Source organism: Mauremys mutica, chromosome 8 (genome assembly GCF_020497125.1).
Source record: "Mauremys mutica isolate MM-2020 ecotype Southern chromosome 8, ASM2049712v1, whole genome shotgun sequence".
Lineage (NCBI taxonomy): Eukaryota > Metazoa > Chordata > Testudines > Geoemydidae > Mauremys > Mauremys mutica.
In genome coordinates, this window is record NC_059079.1 from 85651446 (window position 1) to 85666497 (window position 15052).

Here is a 15052-nt window from a genome sequence, read left to right on the forward strand (position 1 = left end):
CAGATCTGGATGGAGATCTGTCTTTGCGACCATGAGAATGCCCCTTATTCTCACGGGAAATCCAGCAAGAAGAGTCATTGGGCTTAGCAGCTGTAGACTGTGCTCCTAAACTCATGCCCAGAGGGGCACTGCTCACCTGATTGGACTGATGTACAGGGGGATCTCCCTAGCCCAGATCAGAGTGAGGTCTCATAGCCTTCTCCATAAGGCATTTTCATAATTTAAGCTCATGAGCTTCATGAGTTTGTGGTGGAAAAGAGCAGCAGATGCTGCACTTTGCAGGAATATGCATCTCTCCTAGACAGTAGAGACAGGGTTGGTGTTCGTCACACACTGAGAAGGAGTGAGGACAGGAGGCACAGTTCTTGAACACCAGGACCCTGGGCATAGTCTCAAGCTGCCAGGAGGGAATCCCCAGTAAGGGGGGGGAAAAACTACTTATACGGAAAACTCTGTGCTAATATGAACTACAATCTACTTACACATTTATTTACAGAGTAATAATAGTAAAAGCTGGAGAAACCTGTGGACACAGGGATTCCAACTCAGGCCATGCAGTGGTAAGAAGAAACTGGAGAGGCGTTGACCTTCATGGCTTTTTATGCCCTTGGTCTGGAGCATATAGTGAGCTACTGAGCATGTGCGAGCCAACAGATGCTTTGGTTAGAATTTCTGGTCTTGGGCGCATGGCGCATCTGAGCACTTAGGTGTGGAATATTCATAGGGACCAGCACTCGAAGAAGAATCTTGACATTTGATACAGTTGGACATTATTGGCTGTTATTGGGGGGATCGGGGGGAAGTAATCCAAATGTAATATTCAACCATTCCACCAGAGGTCACCAAAAGATCATCAATCTTTTTTATTGGCAGTCATCTGTTCAAGTACTCATACACATGTGTTAGAGGTAACAATGTACATAAATTAGAATAATTGCTTCTGTAAGCTGGTGTGGGTAATATTACTTCATTCCATTTGATCCATGTTTTGAAAAAAAAATAAGGAGCACTGCCAGGGGGCTGAAAAGCTACATAGATATGAATAAGAAAAAGATTAAGAAAAGAGCCTCCTTGTATTTATCACAGGTGGCTCTCTTTGATTAATATAAGAAAGCTAAATAACATTGCAATATTTAGAAGTCAGATCTCAGAGAGAATGACTCAGGCACGCACATTGACAATGTAATCCACCTCAAGAGAGGACCACTATCAGCTACTGATAAATAACAATACAAAGAGATACAAATACAATACAAAAATATTAAGAGTTATAGGTAAAGGAGAGATGTTTTCAGATGAGATATCATTTGAAACAGCAATCAGGCAAAGGAATAGAGAAAGGTGGCCAAGACAGCAGAAGCTGCAAAGGAGAAGGCCCTTGCACCATTAGTGGCAAGGCTGTTCAAAAGTACAGGGCAAAGGCTAGTTCTAGTACAAGAAGCTAGCTGAGGGTAGTTGCTGAAATCCACCTTGGGATTGTATGATGGATATCAGAGCTTCTTCCCTATCCTTCCCCCTTAATCCAGTTTATACATGTTCTTGTTCTACTCACAAGGGCTGCATGTGGATAAAACACACGGTTGCAGAGAGATGCCCAGCATCAAAGCTTGTCACAAATCTCTCTTTTCACTTCTGAACATGTTTGATTTTATTCTGCTAAAAACCTCTGACTTATGGGTGTCTCTATGTTCCTTTGTATGGGCAAGTACATCACTCACAAGACAGCTGTCGCTGTTTTTCCACACACCGTAATTCAACTTTAATTAAATTGTATTTAATACTATACGAAAGAACATTCAGAACAATCACAGGTGAATAACTTCATCAGTTCCAACTGCCAGGAAAATAGTTTTTTCTTGTTAATCGGCCTCAAATAGATTCGGGGAATGGAATTTTGCATTTTTAGAGTAAACCACTGCATTTTTTTCCAAAGATATTCATACGAAGAGCATTTTAATTTTCCACACTATAGCTATGTTGACCTTTGAGACCGTGCAAAGTAAAGTATTTATGATCCTGGGCTTTTTTATGGTATTGTTTCAATATTTTTTTGTAACATTTGTATTTCTTGCTGATGTTTTTGGCATTAAAAATCACTCAAGCTGTGCTGAAATATAATGATATTCACTGAACCATAGTATGGAAGGATAATTCAGTTCACGGAGGTTATTCTAGCTCATCATGTACACAAAAGCCTCAAAGAAAATGCAGGGGATTCTCAGTTCTTACATGTGCACTATTCAGTCTCTCTTCTTTTTCTGAATAACTTGACCTAGAGAAGATTCACTTACATAGAGAAATATGCAGCTTTGTCTGCAGAGCAAGCCAGATAGAACAAAGATTCAAAATGGTCTGATAGAAATGACTTGTATTGTCTTCCTAGACACCCAATTTCTTTTAATCGTGATTACGGTAACCCCAGGTCTAAAAGAATCACCATTTCTATCTACTTAGAACAGTACCAATTACCTAGTGAGTGCCCATCACTTCTCAAGATGCTATAACCAAAGTTACAATAGGTCAATGCTCTAATTTTCCTCTGCACTCTGTTTTGCTTTTCATTTATTTCCATCTTCTCTCTCTTCCTCTACTACTATGCCTTCTCTTCTCTCTTTCTCTACCCTCTTGACTTCCCCTCTTTTTCCTCCTCCTCTTCCTTGCTGCTTTTAGTTGCACCTGTGGAAAAGTCACATGAGAGAAGTGAGATTTGCACTTCATCGTGAATTCAGTCAGGTTTGTGGTCATTCTTTCCCCCTCCAGGAAGGAATCCTAAAACTGTGACCTTGTTGCCAAGAAAGTCCTGCCTCTTGCTGTTATAAGCTTTACCATTGCGGATGACAGCTTTGTAATTCCTGAGAAGGTGGGGGTCAGGAAGCTTTATGTCTTCTGTGAGATATGCTGCTCTATTCTAGAGAGGTTCATGAAGTTTATGACTGAAAACTTCAATCTGACCCAGTATTCTGAGAGTCAGAGTGAGCTAGTGTTGCAAGTGGATACCAGGTTGATGAGCATTCAGCAGCTGATGTTGCTGAGAAGTCATATCAGCTGCATTTTGCACTAACACAAGCTTATTTAATGTCAGTGTTCAAAGGGTTAGTGAGCTGCAATAGTCCAGCTTGGAGGTCACAAAGGCAGGGAGTTAAATTTTGCAAATCTCTATTTGTTGGTTGAAGCAAATTGCTGCATCTGAAGACCCTCAAATTCTAGAATATTTGAAAGTATATCCAGGTCCAAATTTAACACCTTGAGCTCTTTTTTACTCTACACTGTCACTACGGCTCTGATAGTCAGACATCCATAAAAATCCAGTCTGAAGGTTATGTTAATACTAGCTTTCCATTCTCCTAGCAATCGCTGAAACAAGACTAGACAAATGCAGAGCCATTTCGGTCTTGGCACCAGCTTCTATGCATTTGAGCTATGAATTATAATGGTGTGCTGTATTATACTGACCTTTTCAATATACTGCATGTTGATTGGCTAGCTATTCCACATCAGCCCCGATTATTCTCTATACAATGCTATGAAATGGAGTGCAATTTCTGGCTAGGCAAAACACAGAATATCTAGTAAGTTAAAATAGTGCAAAATGGTGATTCATTTCAAATATTACAATGTGTATAGATTAAAACATTTATAGTTCTGGCTAAAAATAAGAGAATATTATAGGAAATAAAGAAGAGGGAAACTTAATTCTGTCCCTAACACAACTGGATATAGGTCATAAGCTTTGCATTCTATCTGAGATATCACACCATACATTTTAAAATATCAATGTCCACTAACGAACCAAGTATTAGATAAGGAGTCCCCCATGCACCTTTATATAGGGCACCATACATTATTAAAGATCAGAAACAAAAGGAAAGTAAATATTTAAGAGGCTGTTCATTGCATTTTATGTTATGTTAATGAGGTCTGATTTCTGAAATATGTATTAATATGCAAGGAGAAAATGACTCATCTGTCTTCTGGTAGTTGTTTGGAAGATTCACAGATTACAGATAAACACACAGATGGATAAAGTGACGTACCAGATGAAGCAATATAGACACTAAGACATTAAGCACAGAGCTGGTCAAACAATGGGTACAAATTTTCATAAACATTTGTTAAATTTTAATTGGGTTTTGTTCATCTAAATTTAAAATTTCAATGAAAAATGTAAACACAATTTTAAATTTGACTTTGACTTGACTTTGGCCAAGACACTAAGGGTATGTCTACACAGCAAAAAAACCTATTGCAGTGAGTCTCAGAGCTCAGGTCTACAAATTTGGGCTTGCACGACAGTGCTAAAACCAGTTGTGTAGATGTTCAGGTTCAGGCCAGAGCTCAGGCTCTGAAACCCATCCCCTTCCTTCAGCCTCAGAGCTCAAGCCCGAATGTCTACCCAGCTATTTTTAGCACTGTAGTGCAAGCCCAAGTCAGTAAATCTGGGTCTCAGACTCGGTGGGACGGGGGGGCGGTTTGCACTCTAAACCCACAATTGATTTTAGTTTTGCAATAATTATGAGGCCTTTGCAACAAATTGCATTGTGAAAAATTTAAAGAAAACATTAATTGGGGTCGGACTGGAACTATGAAGAAAGGTATAAGTCTAGACCCAATTTGAAGGCCTTTCATATGTAGATATCCCACTAAATTTCCATCAATGCAGGACTGGAAAATTTTGTATTTCTCACATTTCTAGTCAAGATGGTTCTGCTTTTGGTATGTTTGACATAGCTGAAGGGGTCATGAAAGATTTACTTATATTAGCAACAGTAGTTATGATTACTCTCACACTGGGGCTGGAAAGAACTTTTTAAAAATAGATTAACATTTGTAGAAGTGGATGTTATTAATAGGCAATACTTAGCCACAGTTACCACACCAGGGTATCTGAAAGCTCACACTTATTCTCGAAGAGAAATATGGTAGCTCTAGTACCGCTGTGCCGTGTGGCCAACACTCATGATATCTGGCATTTTTCTTGCAACCTCAATTCCATGGTTCAAGAGATTATGTCAGAATCTCAGCTTTAGTTGCAGACAACAGCTGGAAAGTGTGAACAGTAAATGTTCAAAAACTAGAAAGCAAATGAAGAGAAACAAAAATGTATTATCTAAAATCTAAGGATTTTAAGCCAATTTTATTGTATTTTGGGGGCCTGAGTCATGACTCCTAAACATATGGTGTAAGCAATATTGAGGATGGTACAATAATAGTTGATAAATACTGAGTTTTAAATGATGACCCCTGTAGGGAACAAATTGTAAGTGTTCCTCAACATGCTGCATTGACAATAATTAGCTGAGCAAACTGACATTTAAAGGGGCAGGCTGAATTTGAACTGGGATCTTGAGTTCCCATCCATCTTTGTGTATCATGTCTTGGGTCTCTGTCTCTTTTAAAGACCATCTTGTTGACTTTTCTGGATAATTCCAGCTAGCTCAATGAGTACAGGAAGTCCCTCCCGGGCAATCATGAACTAGGCGGGAAGTTCCTCCTCTCCATGTGTTATACCTCAATAAACACATTCCTGTTCTAACTCTGAAATGGACATGTCTCTGTTTCTTTGACAACACAGAACCTTTAGGCTTCACAAGGACAATCCTTTTCTTGCACCCCATAATCTGAAACATACCTTTAGAGAATTCACAGAAAGAGGAACAGTTCAAGTAGCATCTTGTGTTTGGTTTTGGGGTTTTTTCCTATTGGGATTTAGTTAGCTTGTTTTTGAAATGTGAAAAATGGTACTTATTATGTGGGGGAATAAGCTCACAGGTCACATGAAATACTTTCATAATTAATTTATAAGATTTGCTTTGTCACAGTTATTGACCCATTTGTTATGAGTATGATTACACCATGACTATGAAGCTCCATCTCACCAGCAAATCCGTGCTATTATTTTTAGACTGAAATCTCATGGGTCACTTTGAATGTTTTCAGATCATTGCACCAGTTAAAATTAATGAATCTGTGGCATTTCTCACAAAGACAAAATGTGCACAACCTGGGGACTTTGTAGGCTTAGAGTAAAATTTTCAAAAGGGTCTTAATGACTTAGACCCCAGTTTCATGTAATGTAGGTGTTTAGAAGCCTCAATCTCATTGATTTTCCCTGTGACAGGCTCCTATAGTGTCTATGTTGCTTTTGAAAGTGGGATTTAAACACTTTTTTTTTTGTCTAAATCTAATACTGTCCTATTTGGTAGCCCCTGTGAAATTCTCTCTTTCACCCAGTGCATAGCTGTCTTGCATATCTGTATTTAAAACCAACATCAAAACTGGCAGCCTTACTAACATTTGCTTCAGAGAGACCAAGGATTAAACGGACACGGAGGCGGAACTCTCCTCTCATTTCAGGGATAGTCTCCCCCTTAGAATCTGTTGGCACCTTGGCAGAATAGGGAAGCTTGAACCGCTGCTGCTCACGCTACACTTTTTCTGTGGATAAAAAGATGGCTTTGATGTTAACAGGCACCTTTCATGAATGCTCAGCTTGCTTAAAAATAAAAGTTCTATGCAACATTATAAAGCAACTTTTAAACCCAAACTTGGATGCTGCCTAAATGTCTTTTGTGTTTCTCAGGCTAAAATGTATCTTGAAAGCAGGTTTTCAAACTCTAATCGAGCGTATGTTGTCCAGTTTCTGCTCATTTACTTTGGAACGCCATCAGCTATGGAGTCATTGCTTCATGGGAATACTTGAAGAAGAATCCATATTGAAAGTTTTGTGATGATTGTTTTACTTTAGATTCATAAAGGGACTGAACAGCTGCAAACTTTATGAGATCTAATCTAAATACCTGCTCCTTGTATTTCTGTGCTGGGAGATATTTATATTATCTATTCTGCTCTATACTAACCATCAGGCTGAATGCTCCCTGGAGCTCTGCTGACTCAAAATAATGACTTGTAGGGGAGCTCTAATGACAGAACAAGGGGCAATTATAGACACAGCATGAGGCTTGGAATAACTGTGTGATGTATTTTGTGCAGTTGATTGACCTCATGTTCAAGTTCATTTGTGCTTCACTATTGTAGATATGGCCTATGCCTCGGGGTATATGGCTTGTTAATTTCAATATAAGAAGACAGAACAGATTAGATCAAATCAGATAGCTCAGAGAAAAACAAAGCAGCAACAATGAAAGCAGGATAAGTGATAGTGAGATGTGGGGGCTCTGAAAAAAAATCCTTTTACTGGCTTCAGAGGACAGAATGGGAAGTTATAAGGATACAGATTATTCATTATTCTTTTTTCTTTAGATAGTCAGAAAGGCTGCTCTTGGGAACTTTTAAAAGTCAATATAAGCTAACTTTAAAAAGGGGGAAAGTTTCTGTGAGAATCAGTCCTTGGACTGTAACATTTCAGAGCAAAACCATTCGACAGTCCCTCTCTCAGGCTAGTGTTGCCAATAGTTCCATATAATAAAGGCTGTCTCTTATTTAAATAAAAAATTTCCTGTCCAATACTAGATCGGTACAAGCCACCTTTTATCCACATTTCAGAGCTGCCAGGCCCGGAGAGGTCCAGAGTGCCACTCTGGCACCTGAAATGCAGGAAGGAACTGTACTCCAGCACTTCACCTTGCAAATTGCCGCTGTTTGCCAACTTAATCTGGGTGCATGGGATTGCAGCACCATTCAAATTTGCCCTGGCCACCCCTAACCTGGCATGCAGCACCCAGAGCTGGAGAAATCCTAGGCTGAAGAGAAGGGATTTGCCCCCAGAGGCTCAAGTCAAAACTGGGGACATCTAACATCTGTTCCTTATTTTTGAAATATACTGTGCTGGCAGTTCTCCTCTCTCCTGATCTTGTCACTCTGAAATACATTCCTGCTGTGATATAATTCACTGGCTGACATAGAGGACAGCTTTTCTGATGGGCTGTTTATAATCCTGACTCCAAATATTTTTGCTTTAAAAAAGAACAGAAAAAACTGTTGGTATACCCTCACCCCATCAATATTAGTGTATACCACTAAATTAACATAAATTCTCTTATGTGATTATGAACAAAATTACAGTGTGAGTCTAGGCATATAATCATATTGTTTGGAAAACACTGTTCAAAAGCTGACACATGCATTTCCCAGAAATGTACCTTAGATTCTGAATTGGTTGAATAGGGAGTTCAAAACCAGCACCCGTGTTGGTGAGGACTATTTATGAGCAGTATCATCCATCCACCTTCAGCAATCATTGTCAACATAGATGCTACTTGCAGGTATAAATCCAGGAAAAGCAATATGAGCAATCTAGTTACAAGTCAGTGCACCAAGGAGGAAATTCAAGCTTGATCATGCAAATACATACACAGATCCATAACTTTATTATATGAGTAGTACCACTGTTGCGGTGTCTGAGTCTCATTTACACTAAGGCCCTTTTACATCACTTGGCAGTCTGAAGTATTTTTTAGTTAAAACTTACAAATCTATTCACACCCAGTGTAATACCACCTTACATTGTCAGAATTAACATGGAGATATACTTATCTCAGAGAGCTGGAAGAGACCTTGAAAGGTCATTTGAGTCCAGTCCCCTGCCTTCACTAGCAAGACCAAGTACTGTCCCTGACGGATTTTTGCCCCAGATCCCTAAGGGGCCCCATCAAGGATTAAACTCACAACTCTGGGTTTAGCAGGCCACTGCTCAAACCACTGAGCCATCCCTCTGCCAACTGAGTCAACGAGTTGTATTGTAAATGAGAATCAGGAACTACATGTGTGATTGTACATTTGTAGAATCAAACCTTAAGTTGGCTTAATATTCAAGTGCTAATGACCATGTTTTCAATAATATGCATCCATACTTTGATACATTTTGATTTGTGTGCATATATATTGAGATTTTGTTTACAAATATGGTATTACTCACACATAATCACGGCCAGCTAGGTACTTAGCTGGCCAAATGTGCTTTCAAATATCCAGTTTGCACTCACAGTCATGGTATTTGCCCCACAAATTGGGCATGCACAACTGTATGCACACAAATGTGTGCACATATTTTTGAACAGCTGCCACTAAATGGACACTCTCAGGTTAAATGTGGCCTTAAATGTAGGTACTGGAAGAATAAACCCTTATAAAGCTAAATCCAATAGATATGTTTCCATGAAATTAATTTAAAAAATCCAATGGAATTTTTACCACATACACATTTTTCTGCAGTATTAACAACTCAAACATTGCGCCAGCAATGCAGTGCATCTAATCAGAAACTGACTAGAAGCAAAATTGAAACTGACTACTTTATTTTCATGGTCCAAAACCAAACAAACAGCATGAGCACTGGAAAGTAAATTAGATTTTTAACAATCTATTTTAAAGAGCTCAAGTATTAAAAGTATCAGAGGAAAGAAAATAGTTGGGGATTTTAACAAATAAATGTTAAGCTGATAATGTATATATAAAGTTAAAAGTTTGAAATGCTATTATTAACCATAAAATAACAGTCTAATTCAACAATTGTAAAAGATTTAAATATCTTAGTTATAACCTACACTCACAATGCCAGCAAATATTTAGGAATAAATTATTTAAACATCTAAAATACAATTTGATATTTCCCCTTTTCTTGAAGTGCAACAGGGCAAAAACTCCTTTTATGCAACAGGTGTCTTTGTTTTTTTGAGGGGGGAGGAGGTCTGTGGTTCTCTGTACCTGATCCTCAGGCCTGGTCTACACTGCGGGGGGAATCGATCTAAGATACGCAACTTCAGCTATGAGAATAGTGTAGCTGAAGTCGAAGTATCTTAGATCGACTTAGATTGACTTACTTTGCGTCCCTGCAGCACGGGATCAACGGCCGCTGCTCCCCCGTCGACTCCACTTCTGCCTCTCACCCCTGGTGGAGTTCCAGAGTCAACGGGGAGTGCGTTCAGGGAGCGATGTATCGCGTCTAGATGAGACACGGTACATCGATCCCCGATAGATCGATCACTACGCGCCGATCCGGTGTGTGGTGTAGACATACCCTCAGTGGAGAATCTCCATCCTAAACAGGGCAGCTCAGTGGCAGCACTCAAGGGCATGAAATCCTAGTTAATTAAACCATTAGAGAGCATGTGCTCAGTTTGTTAACTAGAGAAACTAAATGCGGATGTACATTAAACCTAGTTTCTGGTTTTCCAATATGACAGGGATCCTAGAGAGTTTAGTTTGTGGGTGGTTGTGTAAGAAATAGCCAGAGACAGTCTCTTTCCAGAAACATTGCTTTGTAATTTGGGTCTGTGGACTTGCACATATAGGAAGGAGAATGTATTTCTCCATAGGCTTAAAACCTAGAAAACAACATCTTGCTTTACCATCCTAAAACACTACCAAAGATAGCCACACTATCAAAATGATCCATGGAATGAGCATAGCATAGAATAGTGCATATCTATCTATCCATCTATCCCTCTGTCTCTCTTTATATGTATACATACACTGTATAAGAGAGTAAATATTTGCTATAATCTTCCAATGGATCATGCTCTATTACACAACATTGGAAAGTAATTTAATGCTTATGAAAGGTAACAAACAGCTCAGAGACTAAAATCCTCCATTTTTCCACAAAACAGGTACCATTTAGAGAGTGCATAGGGCCAACTTGCCACATGCTGCCAGTTCTGCTCCAGAGCAATCACTTTGAGAATCAGAGGATAGTTCAGTCTCCAGGCAACTTGGCTGGATCTGTCAATCAGTGCAGACTGATAGAGCTGGGAAAGTATGATATGCACGTAATACCACTATGAACTCTGGACTAAAACTACCAATATTTAAAATATATTACTGATGTATGTATGTATTTATTATAAGCCCGCACAGCCTGGTGGGCATTGTGTAAATAAAAAGAAATACAAATAATAAATCATTTTCAAATAAGCTACCAAAAAGCTGAGAGATGACAACTTCCAGTTACTTCTCTCTTGGGTCAAATTCAAACCGGTGACAAGTAGGAAAGGTCACAGACCCTGCACAGAGTTCTCATAAGCCACTTTGGCCACCATTTTATCATCCGAAAGGCTGTGCAGATATTCTGGACATTCTATACATTACTTACAAAAAATTAACTGCATTAAAAGAACATTCAGGTTGCACAATGGAAAGCTCAGAAGTCAGGAAACGGTGACAAAGATAATGCTGCCTGTGCATACTCAGTTCTTCTAGAACCCTGCCTCCTGCAGGGCGCAGGATGGACTGTGCTCACCAAAGGAGACAACTATGAAATATTTCATTTTATCCTCAATGCCCAGTGAGTGGCCCCATATCTCATTACTGCATACCAGCCAAATCCTGGTCAGCATATAGAAGGGTTTTTCTTTCTTTATAGAGCTGTGACACCTCCAGCCTGCCCCCAACTCCCTAAGGCATCCCAGCCTGACCATGGGGGACAGTGTGAAGAGTCCCCAGGAGTGAGGGCAGTGGCTGCTCTGTTTTGTTCCAGACAAACTGAAAGGAAACATTTAGATCTTTCTTCAGAGTTACTGTTCTGTGGGAAATTTTGAATTTTCTCATTTTCATTCCATTTATTACTCAGTGTCTGGTTCTATTTAAATTCTGAGTTCTGACTAGCTCCCCTGGGAGGTCAGGATGCAGTTTTCCCTGTTTTACTGATGGATAAATGAGGCACCAAGAGATGAAGTGGTTTGCCCACAGTCACACAGCAACTCTGTGGCAGAACCAGGAAAATAAAGGCAGTGAAGTGCCTTAGTGGCATGTGAATTCTTCCAGTGTATTCCTGTCCCATTCACTACACACCATACAAGTTCTGCAGTGAGAGCCTGATCCAAAGGCCGTTGAAGTCAGTGGAAAAAGTCCGATTGATTTTAATAGGTTATGAAAAAAATGGGTTTGTTTGAGAAGACTGAGAGGGGACATGATAACTGTTTTCAAGTACATAAAAGGTTGTTAAAAGGAGGCGGGAGAAAAAAATTGTTCTTCTTAACCTCTGAGGATAGGACAAGAAGCAATGGGCTTAAATTGCAGCAAGGGCGGTTTAGGCTGGACACAGGAAAAACTTCCTAACTGTCAGAGTGGTTAAGCACTGGAATAAATTGCCTAGGAAGGTTGAGGAATCTCCATCAATGGATATTTTTAAGGGCAGGGTAGATAAAAACTTGTCAGGAATCGTCTAGTTCAGGGATCGGCAACCTTTGGCACGTGGCTCGCCGGGGTAAGCCCCCTGCCGGGTCGGGCCGGTTTGTTTACCTGCCACATCTGAAGGTTCAGCCGATCGCAGCTCCCAATGGCTGCAGTTCGCCGCTCCAGGACAATGGGGGCTGAGGGAAGCGGCGGCCAGCACATCCTTTGGCCCCCGCCACTTCCTGCAGCTCCCATTGGCCTGGAGCAGCGAACCGCGGACAGTGGGAGCCGCGATCAGCTGAACCTGCAAATGCAGCAGGTAAACAAACTGGCCCAGCCTACCAGGGTGCTTACCCTGGCAAGCCACATGCCAAAGGTTGCCGATCCCTGGTCTAGATAATACTTAGATGAGACTAAACTAGATGACCTCTCAAGTTCCCTTCCAGTTCTATGATTCTATGAGCAGACTCTGAATGACAAAAGGTTGCAATGGACACCATCGGATTCACAAAATACCATACAATGCATGAAGTTCCAGGGTGCTGTGGATCCTAAACCATTCACTACACAGCCATGCCTAATTCACTTTCCATCATGCAAACTGGATGGGACAAAAGGTCCTCCCATGGAAAAGCAGCATGGCATCATGGAATAAAATACTTTATTTTTTGAGTGCTTCATTTTGTAACCTATAGATATTTTAATGGAGTTTCCTACATCTTTAAAAAAGAAAAATGAAGAAGGAAAGAAATTCCACCATGTATAACTGTTTGCTAGACAGCAGCAGAATACCTCCTACTGCCTGGAATTTGCAATTGATCAGACAGGAACCATGCAAGCTCATCTACACACAGCCGGTCAAAACATTTCCAATTTTGAATTTTTGGATGAAAAATTGACCCATTTTTGGTACACATTTTAGCCAAAAATGCATTCTGTTTCTCTTTTTTTTTTTTTACAAACTTCAGAGCTGGTCAAAACATTTAAACTTTTGAAACATTTTAATAAGAAAAGGATACAGTTTTCAAGTAAATTTTCATTATCCCCCCCACCATTTTTAACTACCTCTACTCCACTGAGCATAAAGAGAGACACAGCACCACCTACAAACTTTTCTAAACTACGCACACATGCCCAGAACAAATAGAAGGTGTGACAAAGTTCCTCCTCCTTGGTGGGTCCTGTGCTTATTGGCGGATTTGCTTTCCTCACAGATTCACCCTGTGGGTTGAGACCTTCCTCTCTGGTAGAAGCCACAGTCCAGGTCAATTCCTCCTGTGTTTGATCAGGAGGTTTGGGGGGATCCCAAGCCCGCCCTCTACTCCAGGTTCCAGCCCAGGTCCCTGTGGACTGCAGCTGTCTAGAGTGCCTCCTGGTACAGTTACGTGAGAGCTACAACTCCCTGTGCTACTTCCCCATGGCCTCCTCCCAACACCTTCTTTGTCCTCACCACCAGACCTTCCTCCTAATGTCTGATAACACTTGTACTTCTCAGTCCTCCAGCAGTATGCCTACTCACTCAGCTTCTTTCATGCCTCTTGCTCCCAGTTCCTCGCATGCATTTCCTCTTCTCTGACTCCCTGGCTCCTTGGGCCTGACTGGAGTGAGCCTTTTTATAGCATCAGATGGGCCCTTAATTAGAGTTAGGTGCTTAACAGCCTCACCTGACTCTTAGCAGGTTAATTGGAGTCAGGTGTTCTCATTAGCCTGGAGCAGCCCCTGCTCTGGTCACTAAGGGAACAGAAAACTGCTTATCCAGTGGCCAGTCTACTACTCTGCTGTTTCCAACTGGCCTGGGTCTATCACAAAGCCTGGTAGACCATTGGAGACTGTGTCACAAAATCCAATAATTAAGCACAAAGAATATTTTTGAAATTCCCTATAACTTTGACAAATCACCATCAGTTTTTAAATCAACCCAACAAAAGGCACATCTGCAAACTAAGAACTACCTATCTGTCCAATTTGAAGTTTCTACCATCTACCACCTTCCTGCTAGATCTGTTGAACAACATTACAAACATTTTTATTTAGTTATACTGGAAAGCCTGCAATTTTTTCACTTTAATGAAAAATAGATTAATATAGTTTAGATTGATCCGCCGCCTCCCCCCCCCAAAAAAAGGTATTCCAGGACTGAGAAATGTCAGCCAGGAAGGTGTAACACTAAAAAATGTTCTAAGAAACAGAAGAATGACCCCTTAGAATGGAAATGTTTGGCCATCCTTAGCTATAGGCATCACTGTGAACTTCACATATACAACATCTTTAAAAAGAAAGGCTGCACTTTAGTCCTTGCAATCAGGTTCAATTCTCCCCTCTTCTACTTGGCAGAGGAGAAATGGGGGCTATCCAAGGAATGGTCATATCTCCCCGATCCAGTGGTGGCTCAGTCCTGGTATTAGTTACAGCAGCTTAGGAGCTCCTCTAATTTACTATGCTGGCATAAGGTTCCTCCTCATCCCCTCAAAACCCCAATACATCCCTTACATCAAGTGAGCGTGAGGTGACTAGTGTTGGAGCTGCCTCTGCAAATTTTATACCAGTGAGGAGTTTCCCCCATCCAGGAGAACTCAGGCCATTTACAGCTATAACCCAGCCTCTTTTCACTGGTGCACAATTCACAGATTCTTATCTGGCCCACAGTCTTGGATGCAGGCAAAACTCCCACTGATCTATGGGAACAGAATCTAGGCATAAATCATTCTGGGATTTTTCTGCTTAAAGGGGGCTATAGAAATGAAACATTTATTGTTAATTATTAAACATTGTTAACATCTATCAGGACCCAGAGTTTCATCTGATAAAGCCTCTTGCTGTTGTGTTTTGTTTTTTGGTTTTTTTTATAAGAGGATTGATTGATTTATTGACTTGTATAATAGCAATTACACAGATAAACTGTACAATGCTGCGGTCTGAGACTGGATTTCTTTTTATCCCTATCATGAGAATGTCAGCGAGCCTATTTCTCTTATTTTAA

At 40.4% G+C, this 15052-nt stretch overlaps 1 long non-coding RNA gene across 1 annotated transcript; it reads right to left on the minus strand.

The window, feature by feature from the left end:
- Positions 1-942: 942 nt before the first annotated feature.
- On the minus strand, positions 943-13649 carry LOC123376654. Its single transcript, XR_006581868.1, has 4 exons — positions 13592-13649; positions 6293-6435; positions 3454-3542; positions 943-2676 (listed from the first exon to the last, which is right to left on the minus strand). It is a non-coding gene; the product is annotated as an uncharacterized LOC123376654 (long non-coding RNA).
- Between the last annotated feature and the right edge of the window lie 1403 nt (positions 13650-15052).